Below are 12,323 nucleotides of genomic sequence, written 5' to 3'. Positions count from 1 at the left end.
TCCCAGCACCCTGATGAGAGGTGCTCACCACCCTGGAAGCTCGCTAAACCCCATAAATGAGGGGCTTCATGGAGGTTCTTTACGCAGGCATGATTGATGAAATCGTTGGCCAATGGGGATTGCACTTGGTCTCTAGTCCCTCCCATCTCCTTGGAGGCAGTTGGGGATCGGGTTGAAATTCTAACCCTCTAATCACAGGGTTGGTTTTTCTGGCCACCAGCCCCCATCCTGAAGCTCTCTAGGGTATGCCTCCCTCTAGAAGCCATCTCAGAATATAAACATTCAAAGGGTTTTAGGGGTTCTGTGCCTGAACCAGGACAATAAGGTGCAGGGTGAGCTGAGCTGTGTCCCAGGAGGGGATGGGAAGAGGTGAGATGGTGGGTAGGGAAGAGCGGGAATACTTCCTGCAGGGAGTGGCACTGGAGCAGTGGTTTGGAAGACGGGGACTCGTCACCCAGAAATGGAGGGAGGACATTTGTATTGTCGGGCAATGCCAGCAAGGCGGGTGTAGGGAAGGAAGAGAGGCAGGTATGTCCAGAGCATCAGAGACCCGCATTCTCTGTGGCTGGAGTGTGGGTTCCGGGAAGAGGGGTAAGGGACTTGGTGTTAGGGTGGTCTGTTGGGGTCTGGCCGTGGGGAGCCTTGAATATTAGATTTTTCACATCCAGAGGGGGCCACTCAGGTTGTGAAAGTTGTCAATCAAAATGGAGTCACTTGTGTTGAAACATTAACACTGGAGCAGGGGCAGGCCATGAAGGAAGGGTTCTCATGCACAAATGCCGGACAATAAGAACTATCACAAAAGGTTCTGCAAAAACCACAACCTTGCACAAAGGCCACTACAACCTTACACACACTCAAAATACTTCTGCAGGGACATTTACCCAGCAACTGCCTGTCCAACCTTGGACTGACACCACTCTTGTTCTTGATCCTTGTGGCCAAGGATAATTTTCTCAAAATGATTTATGTAACCCTCCTCGTTTCCCCCTTAAAAATCCTTGTCTTCCTTTACCTCCCTGAGTACACCCGCGTAAATTCCCATCGCAGTGTCCATTCCCAAATCAACATCACTTTCCCTTACAACGTCTTCCTCTTTGTGATTTGGGTTTGAAAAAGTGCTGGATGAAGGGACCAGCTTGATGTGAGCTAAGCCGTCAGATGGCTTGCCTGGCAGTGTTGTGTAGGGTGTCCTGAGGCCGGCAGAGCCTGGAGGGGTGTAGAAGATACTGGAGCAAAGCACCCAGTGAATGGAATGATTGAAATATGGCACCCTCGGGATGTCTTCAGTTTACCGAGACCTTCTCCTCTGAGAAGTGCTTTCCTCTACCAACGGGGCGGGTGGGATAGTTTCTGAGATGAGTGGAGTACAGGGCCCCTGGGCAGCTGTTTCTGTGATGTGCGGCACAGAACGATGACCAAAGAGCTGAAGAGGGTGGAGGGAGAGACAGACTTACAGAGAGGAACAGAGACCAGATGCCGGCCACCCGAGAAAAGAAGGAACCCAAGACAAGGCTGCCTGGGGTCCTGACCGCTTCTCAGTTCTGGGTTCCAGATCCCAGGCTCGTAAGGGGCTCCCTGGCTTTGGCTGGGTCTGTGTTGAAACTCGGTATCCTTATTTAGGATTTCTCTTGTGATGTTAGTTCACTTAAGATAGTGGTTTTTAAAAAGTTTTGGTCTCAGGAAAACTTTTACACTTTTAAATCTTGTGGAGGACCCCAAACAAACTTTGTTTTTGTGGATTATATGTATTGGCATGTCCTGAATTTAGAATTTAAAACTGAGAAATTTAAATAATATTTATTAATTCATTGAAAAATAACCATAAACCCATTTGCAGATCTCTTTCATGTCAAACCTCACAAAGGATGGCCAGATTCTTTTTTTTTTTTTGAGACGGAGTCTCACTCTGTTGTCCAGGCTGGAGTGCAGTGGCACGATCTTGGCTCACTGCAAGCTCTGCCTCCCGGGTTCACGCTGTTCTCCTGCTTCAGCCTCCAGAGTAGCTGGGACTACAGGCGCCCACCACGCCCCGCTAGTTTTTTGTATTTTTAGTTGAGACGGAGTTTCACCGTGTTAGCCAGGATGGTCTCGATCTCCAGACCTCGTGATCTGCCCGCCTTGGCCTCCCAAAGTGCTGGAATTACAGGCGTGAGCCACCGTGCCCAGGCTAGGATGGCCAGATTCTTATCTTTGCCTCTACATACAATCTTTTGCCATGCCACGTGGCCTCTGGAAAACTCCACTGCATCCTCATGAGTGAATGAGAGTTAAAAAGGCAGATAATAAAAAAAAGGCAGATCATGTTTTTGAAATATAATGAAAATAGTTTCGTCCTCACACTTTAGATAAACCAACTTAGGTTCTTCTGAGGTTGGTTTATGTAATTAACCAAAGGGTCTTAACTAAGACAGTGGTTGACCTTAAGTGCCAGTGTCAGCCTGAGGAGGGTAGCTTCACTTTGCTAAGAGTTCATTAATAAATATGTAATCCAAACACCATCTCCTGATTTTCTGAGAGTGAGTAGATGGCAGTCACTTAAGTAGCCTTCACATGGACACACACACAGAGACACACAAATACACAAGTACATACAGACACACACAGGGACACAGACACAAACAGAGACACATATGCACAGACACACAGAGGCACACACACAGAGACACACACGGAGACACACAAACATGCAAGGCACACACATAGATATACAGATATATACAGACACAGAGGCACACACAGACACACAGACACACAGACATACAGAGACATATACATAGACACAGGCATACACAGACACAGACACACACAGGCACACACCACACACAGATACACAGACACACACGAGACTTATGTACAGACACATGGACACATACACGTACAGAGACACAGGCACACACAGACACACACACAGATGAACAAGTGCATAGGAGGAGAAGCTAATGACATGTCAATGCCATGGATACAGGGGTAATGCCTTCCTTTTAAAAAAAAAAAATATATATATATATATATATTTTTTTTTGAGACGGAGTCTTGCTCTGTTGCCCAGGCTGGAGTGCAGTGGCACAATCTTGGCTCACTGCAAGCTCCGCCTCCCAGGTTCACACCATTCTCCTGCCTCAGCCTCCCGTGTAGCTGGGACTACAGGCGCCCGCCACCGCGCCCGGCTAATTTTTTTAAAAAATATTTTTAGTAGAGACAGGGTTTCACCGTGTTAGCCAGGATGGTCTCTATCTCCTGACCTCGTGATCCTCCCATCTTGGCCTCCCAAAGTGCTGGGATTACAGGCGTGAGCCACCACACCCGGCCACTTAAAATATTTTTGAAGGACCTTCCCTTTGCCGCTGTTGGAGCTCCCAGCCTTGCAGTGCAGCCCAGCTCAGGCCACGGGCGCCTGGTAGCTGTGTGCTGTCTTCACTAAGAGCTAAGGCCACTCTTTGACCTGCTTTTGCTTCTGCCAATTGCAGGCCCTGCCCCGGGCTGGAACCTTGCTATGGGAATGTGAGATCGATTTAGATACTGCATGCAAATTTGGAAAAACTGGTGAGCTGTGAAGGCTATGAGTCCTCTGAAGACCAGTATGTACTAAGAGGTTCCTGTGTTTGGGAACATAATCTAGATTTTACAGAACTTGGTGAGCAGAAATGGGGAGAGTCTGGAAAACACCACGGCTTTACCCCTTTCTCACTGGTCACTGTAAGTAGTGGTCCCCAGATTCCCGCAGCGTGGGCAGGTTGATCAGCATCGTGTGCTCCTTGCTCTTGCCTTTGTGGTGTATAAGTTGTTCCTCAGTGGTGGTCAGTGTTCTGCTGCACTGTATTCTGAGTGTCCTCCATCCTCCCACTGTTATCAGAGATTCACCAACTCAGCAGGACCTCCTTCCCAGGCTCAAAGTCTGAGTTCACAGGACCGCAGAATCCTGGTTGTGGTGCAACTTCTGGTTTTGGCAGTACTTTTGCAAGAAAGTTGAGGTCCTGGAAACTGGACGAATGTTAGAATATTTGTTTGGCAGCAATAGAGCAGCAATGCCCTTCTCAGGCTCATGGCACCTCCCATCCTTTCCTCCATCATCCTCTCATCCTATCCTCCTCACCCTCCCATCCTATCCTCCATCACCCTCCCGTCCTATCCTCCGTCACGCTCCCATCCTATCCTCCGTCACCATCCCGTCCTGTCCTCCGTCACGCTCCCGTCCTGTCCTCCGTCACCCTCCCGTCCTGTGCTCTGTCATCCTCCCACCCTATCCTCCATCATCCTCCCATCCTGTGCTCCATCACCCTCCCATCCTATCCTCCATCACCCTCCCATCCTATCCTCGTCATCCTCCCATCCTGTGCTCCGTCACCCTCCCGTCCTGTCCTCTGTCACGCTCCCGTCCTGTCCTCCGTCACCCTCCCGTCCTATCCTTGTCACCCTCCCGTCCTATCCTCCGTCACCCTCCCATCCTATCCTCGTCATCCTCCCATCCTATCCTCCGTTATGCTCCAGGACGTGGAGTAGCCACGCTTATCTGCTGCTTCATGAAGACTCAGGCAGCCATTTTGCATATTCAGACTCACATATGAAAACCAGAGTGGCTTCGGGATATGGTGGTGCCAGAAGCTGATAAAGCAGAAATGCGATGTCAAACATTGGATGTAAAACTTTTGGATTTTTCATCACTTCCTTTTTAGAAAAAGTGCTACCTCCTAACAACTGGGGAAGGGGATATTACAAAGTTCTGTGGTGTTTTGTCCTGTATAGTGTTTTTGATTCTGTTATTTGAGACCAAGAGTAGATATATGATGAAATACTTAAGTATCATATGTCAGTGTAGCATGCAGATGCATATTGCAGTTTTGGAAGTGATGATTACTGTGGAATGTTAAAAATATATTGTTTAATTTCTGAAACCTATGATGCTATAAGCAGCATTGGGAATGAAGGCATTGTACTAAAAGAAACTGTGGACAGAAAACTTCAGTCCGAGGTGGTTGTAGTTATTACCTCATAGAGACAATCATATTCTGTTTGGAATTATATTTTCTGGTGTCTGCTCTTCTTCAAACATGGAAGCCAAGCTGTGGACTGCTAATTGTGGGTTCTGATCACTTTTGAACTCTGGAGCTTTGAATCCCTCGGTGGTGGTTCTGGTGGGGTGGCCTTCTGGGAAGTGGGCATTACCTTCTATAGGGAAAGGTGGAAACGAAGCTTCTAGAATGTGGCCGTGAATGATTGTGTGCTGACAGAAATGCTCGAAACCTCCATATTTCCTCAGTTCACGAGAGGTAAAGCTCAAATGCTTCAACAAAGGCCTTTTAAAAACGAAAGTTCTCTTTGGAATCTCAAATATTGTTGTAATGGTCTATTACAATCTTTCGTTAAAATGATAGGATACATAAAACAAAAAACAATCTTTTTTTTAGCAAACAAGTAATTCATTCTCATTGTGGAAAAATTAGAAAAAGCCAATAGACAAAGGAAGGGATTACCCTTCATCCCGCTACCCCAAAGTAATCTCTGATAACATTTTGGCTACATCCTTCTGTATAGATCTATGTTAATTTTTAAACAAAATGGAAAAACAACCAGGTCTGGTGGCTCGTGCCTGTAATCCCAGTGCTTTGAGAGGCCAAGGCAGAGGGATCGCTAGAGCTCAGGAGTTTGAGACCAGCCTACAGGGAGACATGGCCTCTACGAAAATAGTCTAAAAATTAGCTGGCATGGTGGCAGTCCCAGCTACTTAGGAGGTTGAGGTTGGAGGACCACTAGAGCCCAGGAGTTTGAGGCAACAGTGAGCTATGATCGAGCCTGGGTGACAGAGTGAGGTCCTCTCTCCAAAAAAAAAAAAAAAAAAAAAAAAAGTGGCAACACATTGAACATAATTTTTATAAACTTTCTTTTTAAGATTGCACAATATATTATAAATATCTATCCCTGTATGTAACATATATTTCAGTAACAGTTTTTTAAAGGCCGCTTTGATAATATATCTGTTCTATAATATAAATGTATCATAATTTATTTAGAAAACTCCCATTATTGTACACTTAGTGAGTTTTTTATTTTGCTATGAATATACATCTTTGCACCCATTATTACAACTGTTTTTAAACTTTTTTTTTTTTTTTTTTTTTTTTTTTTTTTTTTTGAGACAGAGTCTCGCTCTGTCGCCCAGGCTGGAGTGCAGTGGTGCAATCTTGGCTCACTGCAACCTCTGCCTTCTGGGTTCAGGCGATTCTCCTGCCTCAGCCTCCTGAGTAGCTGGGATTACAGGCGCCTGCCACCATGCCCAGCTAATTTTTGTATTTTTAGTAGAGACAAGGTTTCACCATGTTGGACCAGGCTGTCTGGAACTCCTGACCTCAGATGATCTGCCCGCCTCAGCCTCCCAAAGTGTTGGGATTACAGGCATGAGCCACTGTGCCTGGCTTAAACTTTTTTTAAATGAAAAATTTCAAGGAGACACAAAAGTAGAGACTAGGGTGGTGAACTTTCACTTATCCATTCTCTGGCTTCAATAATTATCAAAATATCTTCAGTCTTGTTTAATTTTACACTCTGCCACTACTGCTATATTTAATGCAAATCTAATATCTCATAGTATTTTCCCCATAAATACTTCAGTATGAATTTATAATATGATTGAATGAATTTATAATTATAGATACATACTGAATTATAAATTGCTAATAGAATTAACACCTAATAATAATTCTACCCAAAAGACTTGAAAGCAATTTCTCAAAGAGAAATTTGTATACTTATGTTCATAACAGCATTATTCACAATAGCCAAGTATCCATCAACAAATGAATTGATAAACAAAATGTAGTATACACATACAATGAAATATTATTCAACCTTAAAAGGGAAATAAATTCTGACACATGCTACAATGTGGATGAACTTCGAGGACATTACGCTATCTGAAATAAGCCAATCACGAAATGACAAATGCTATATGATTTCACTCAGATGAGGTACCTAGAGTTGTCAAATTTAGAGTCAGAAGGAATAGAGGTAACCAGGGGAAGAGGGAATGAAGAACTATTATTTAGTGGGTATTAAGTTTAAAAATTTTTTTTTTTTTTTTCGAGATAGAGTCTCACTCTGTCACCCAGGCTGGAGTGCAGTGGCGCGATCTCACCTAACTGCAACCTCCGCCTCCCGGATTCGAGCGATTCTCCTGTCTCAGCCTCCCCAGTAGCTGGGTTTACAGGTGCACCACCATGCCTGGCTAAGTTTTGTAATTTTAGTAGAGATAGGGTTTCACCATATTGGTCTGGTGGGTTTCACCATATTGATCAGGCTGGTCTCAAACTCCTGATCTCAGCTGATCCACCCACCTCGGCCTCCCAAAATTATAGGCATGAGCCACTGTGCCCAGCCGCATTTAAATTTTAAAAAACGAAGTGTTCAGAAAATGGGTGGTGGTAATGACTGCACGACAATGTGAATGTAGTTAACTCGACTGAACTGTTCACTTAGCAATGGTTGAGACGGTAAATTTTATGTTATGTGTACTTTGCCACAACTAACAATAAAATCAGATAAAATTAAAAATATATTTAAAAATCCAAGGCAATCTGAATAAAATATTGACTTTAGTTAATAAAAAGTTATTAATAACCTGAGTATCATCAGATATCCAGCCAGAATTCAAACTTCCTTCATGGCCTCACAAATGTCTTTTCACAGTTAGTCTGTTGGAAGCAGGAGTGAAACCAGGTCCGCACATTGCATTTGGAATCTGGAATCTTCAGAATAAGTTCTGGGAAGTGAAATGGCTAGCTAAAAGTATATACATTTTTAAAGAATTTTACTGCATATTACAAAATTGCCCTTCATAAATTATGTATCATTAAGCTCCTGTGTTCACTTTTCTTTAAAAGCTGAACTTTTGAAATTATTTCTGGAGATACTGCCTCCCCGAACTGGACATGCGTTCTTATGGGTCCTCGTATTCTTGCCGGCTTCTGCGCCCACCTCCATCCACCTTCTTGATTGTTCCTCTCTAGTTTTCACTGTCAAGTTATAACTCTAACTGGAAACGTGTGCAAGAATGTTCCTAGCTCACCAAAACCCCAACTCGCCTTTACTCTCTCTGGGTCTCACCGGCTGCCAGACACCTCTCCACATGCCTCTGCCTCCTCCTCCTCCCCTCCTCGCCTTCTGTTTCTCTGACCCATGGCAGCTCACTGGTGTGGTGGTGAGATGGAAAGTATGGCTGGTGGGGTATGGGGGATAGGGGAATGGGGTATGACTTTAAAACAAGGGTCGCAGGAGGAGCAAAAACAGCTTTGAGGGGATCTGAGGTGACAATCACCTGCTCAAATAGACATTTCTATGCCTTTAATGTCTTCGCCTTGGTGACTTTGACATCATAGTCTTCCTTGGGTTGTAGCTTTAGAGCCCCATAAAAATAAAAATGGTTGAGGGATGGAGCTACGAGAGAGGGAGGCAGATAACATTTATTGAGCATGTGTTTGGTGCAGGCATGGCACTTGCCATCTCATCTAGTCCATTCAAAACCCTATCACTTCCTGATGAGGAAACCAAGGCACAGAGAGGGTGAACAAGCCAGTGGGCCTAGGGGCGCCTGGTGTGCTTTGAAGCCCTCCCTGCCCCAGGGGTCTCTCCAGTCCGGGTTGGGTGGCTGCTCTGGGTGAAAAATGACAGGTTTACCGGCGGGGGTGGTGAGGTGGAGGTAGGGGGAAGCAAAGTCGGCAAACAGCTCAGTCTGCAAACCGAAGAGACAAAAGGAAATAACACAGGATTACAGATTTCGTAAGCCCTTGAACTTTTCCTGAACTCTCCCAAAATTTCCTTTTAAAAATACTTTCGCCGGGCGCGGTGGCTCAAGCCTGTAATCCCAGCACTTTGGGAGGCCGAGACGGGCGGATCACGAGGTCAGGAGTTCGAGACCATCCTGGCTAACACGGTGAAACCCCGTCTCTACTAAAAAATACAAAAAACTAGCCGGGCGAGGTGGCGGGCGCCTGTAGTCCCGGCTACTCGGGAGGCTGAGGCAGGAGAATGGCGTAAAAACCCGGGAGGCAGAGCTTGCAGTGAGCTGAGATCCGGCCACTGCACTCCAGCCTGGGCGACACAGCGAGACTCCGTCTCAAAAAAAAAAAAAAAAAAAAAAAAAAAACACTTTCAGGAGAGAAATTAAACAAAAATTTAGAATCTTTTTTTTTATTTTAGCCAAATAGGAAAAAAAACAATGTTTCCTCTGGAGCCAGGAGGCATCACTGACAAGGTTTAGGAAGGAGCTGTCTTTAGAAGGGAATGTCTTCTGACATTGCTTTCTCACTCTGAGCCCAGAGGGGAGACCTGATTCAGGGGATTAAGCAGTCAAACGTGAGTCCTCGAGGCGCAGCTGGGAAGGAAGAGGAGGCCAGAATAAATCTTATTTTCATTGGCCAAATCTCCAGTGATCTAATTACAGCGGGAAGATATACTGAATGCCAGACCAAAGGAAAAGGCACGAAGCCTGCCTGAGTGTCAGCAGTGTTGTTATCTGTGCTGCCGGGGTTTGCAGAGGACCTGGTTAGAATTGACTCCAGACTCTGCTTCAAATGCAGGGCTATTCTCATCTCAGCCATCCTGGAGCTTCTTTGGCTGAGTGTGTGCTTACAGGACTACGAGTGTGTGTGTCTTCCATGCGCTCATCTGAGGTGGCATTCCTCATTTCTGATATTGACAGCGTCTGTAACATCCAGCATAAAAACGAGAATGATCAAGGGAGGAGAGCCGAAAGCCTGTGATCTGAGTTCACGTGGCAAGCATGAAGCTGCTTCAGTTTTAGGAGGTTGTGGCTGATGCGGGAAACAATTGAGAATTACAAACTCACAAACATGAGTTTGTTCACCAGATCTGGGGAGTGAGACAGAGAGGGTCTCCATGAATCTAGAAACAGTTGGAACTTTAGAATGAGGAAAAAAAGAGATTCTTCACCTAATTGGGATGGATTTGTTAGGAATAAAAACATAGAAGATAGCCCCGTGGTTTTGTAGCTCTTCTTCCTGAACTTGGTGAAAGCAAACACCAATTATTTTTAGTACTACTTGTGTCCAGGTGGGCCTGTTTTATTTCTCTCCATCCTGAAGCCTGGAGGTGGGTGAAGCGGACCCGGGTAGCTCGTAGCTAGTCTAAATGAGAGTGAGCTTCAAGGGGATCTATATGTCCTTCCCACTAGACTGGGAACTCGTCAAGTCAAGGACCACCACTTCTTTTTCATCTCTCTGTCTCAGTCCTTGGTATTCAGCAGTTGCTGCAAAACGATGACCCAGAGGCCCTTCATTGTGTGGCTGACTGTTTCATTCTGATTGCAGCAAAGAAGACTTAGGTAGGGAAGGAGGTAGAGATGCTCATCAACTCGCAGGGCGTGGCTGATGTCTTCAATGGCTTACGATAAAGTTGAGTGGCAAGTATAGACATAGCCTTCTGTGATAAGAGGCGCTGGTGCCTGCCCAGGGAACAGGCAGCACAGGAGTTCTATCTTCAGCTGTTTGTGATGAACTCAGGCTCAGCTGCGAGTGCTTAGTCAGCTGCCTCTGCAGCACTGCTGTTGCTACTTTATTAACAGCTGTGTGCTACAAAGGAGGGCCTTCAAATTGAATTGCAGTGACCTGATGCTCCAGTTGTTGCAGGTGTGACTGGCTAGGGCTGGCATCGTGGGTGGTAAAATAATTTACCAAGACAGTTGTAGGTAAAAAAAAAAAAAAAAAAAAAAAAAAAGGCAGGTTTATTAGAGACAGTATGAAAATATGTTACAAGAGTGCAATGGGCAGTACAGCAGAGAAGAGGCTGTCTGCCAAGAGGCAGGGGCTGGAAGGAAGTTTTATAAGTTCGTGCTGAGGGGGCTACATGCGGGAGGAGGTATTTGGGAAAAGCATGTTGTGCCAGTGGATCATCTGTGATCAGCCATCTCACATCTCTCAGAACAATTGTTCTCCCCTACCTGGGGGCCCCTCCTCGTTGTTGCATACGAATCAGGACTCCACACCAGTTACTGTTGCTGTGCAACAAAAATCCCAAACCTGGTGATGTAGAGCCATTGCTGCTTTATTATGCTCTCAGATTCTGCAGGTCCGGAGCTTAAAGAGAGCACTGCCAGGACTGCTTGACTTTGCTGCATGATGTCTTGCACGTCAACTGGGAAGACTCAAATGACTGGGGTCTGAAATCATCCAGAGGCTTCTTCACTTCTTTGACACATGGACTCTCTGAGCTGCATGACTTCCTCATGGCACCAGGGTAGTTGGACTTTTTACATCTTTTTACAACTCCTTTTTAACAGAGGGGTTGTACTACTCAGGGTTCTGCAGAGAAGCAGAACATATATATGCACATACACTCATATGTCGCCTAAGGACATTTTGTTCAATGATGGACCGTGTATGCGACAGTGGTCCCTTAAGGTTATAATGGAGCTGAAAAACTTCTATGGCCCAGTGATGCCATACCCATCATAACATCATAGCACAGCACATTACTCATGTGTTTGTGGAGGCACTGAAGTAAATGCTTACTGCACTGCCTGTCATATAAAAGTCTAGCAATACAATTATGTACAGAACATAATATTTGATAATGATAATAAATGACTATGTTACTGCTTTCTGTATTTACTATACTATGTTTTAAATTGCTATTTTACGGTATACTCCTCCTACTTATAAAAAAAAGTTAACTATAAAACAGCCTCAGGCAGGTCCCTCAGGAGGTATTCATAAGAAGGCATTGTTGGCTGGGCACGGTGGCTCATGCCTGTAATCCCAGCACTTTGGGAGGCCGAGGTGGGCAGATCACCTGAGGTCAGGAGTTCAAGACCAGCCTGACCTACATGAAGAAACCCCGTCACTACTAAAAATACAAAAATAGCTGGGTATCGTGGTGCATGCCTGTAATCCCAGCTACTGGGGAGACTGAGGCAGGAGAATCGCTTGGACCCAGGAGGCAGAGGTTGTGGTGAGCTGAGATTGCGCCACTGCACTCCAGCCTGGGCAATAAGAGAGAAGCTCCACCTCAAAAAAAAGGAAGGCATTGTTATCCTAGGAGATGACAGCTCCATGCATGCTATTGCCTTTGAAGACCTTCCAGTGGGACAGAATGTGGAGATGGAAGACAGTGATGTTGATGTTGAAGATCCAGACTCTGTGTAGGCCTGGGCTAATGTGTGTGTTTGTATCTTAGTGTTTAACAAAAAAGTTTAAGAAGTGAAAAAAAATTTTTTTTAGTAGAAGGAAGCTTATAGAATAAGGATATAAAGGCTGGGCGTGGTGGCTCACGCCTGTAATCCTAGCACTTTGGGAGGCTGAGGTGGGCAGATC

General features: G+C 45.3%; 1 pseudogene; it reads left to right on the top strand.

The window, feature by feature from the left end:
* The first annotated feature begins 1,476 nt into the window (after positions 1-1,476).
* LOC114671278 (store-operated calcium entry-associated regulatory factor-like) overlaps positions 1,477-12,323 on the top strand; it is a 32,609-nt pseudogene continuing 21,762 nt past the window's right edge.

This window comes from Macaca mulatta, chromosome 12 (genome assembly GCF_049350105.2).
Source record: "Macaca mulatta isolate MMU2019108-1 chromosome 12, T2T-MMU8v2.0, whole genome shotgun sequence".
In the NCBI taxonomy this organism is placed as follows: domain Eukaryota; kingdom Metazoa; phylum Chordata; class Mammalia; order Primates; family Cercopithecidae; genus Macaca; species Macaca mulatta.
Note: the sequence above shows the minus strand (reverse complement) of the source record. Positions and strands in the feature narration are given on the sequence as shown.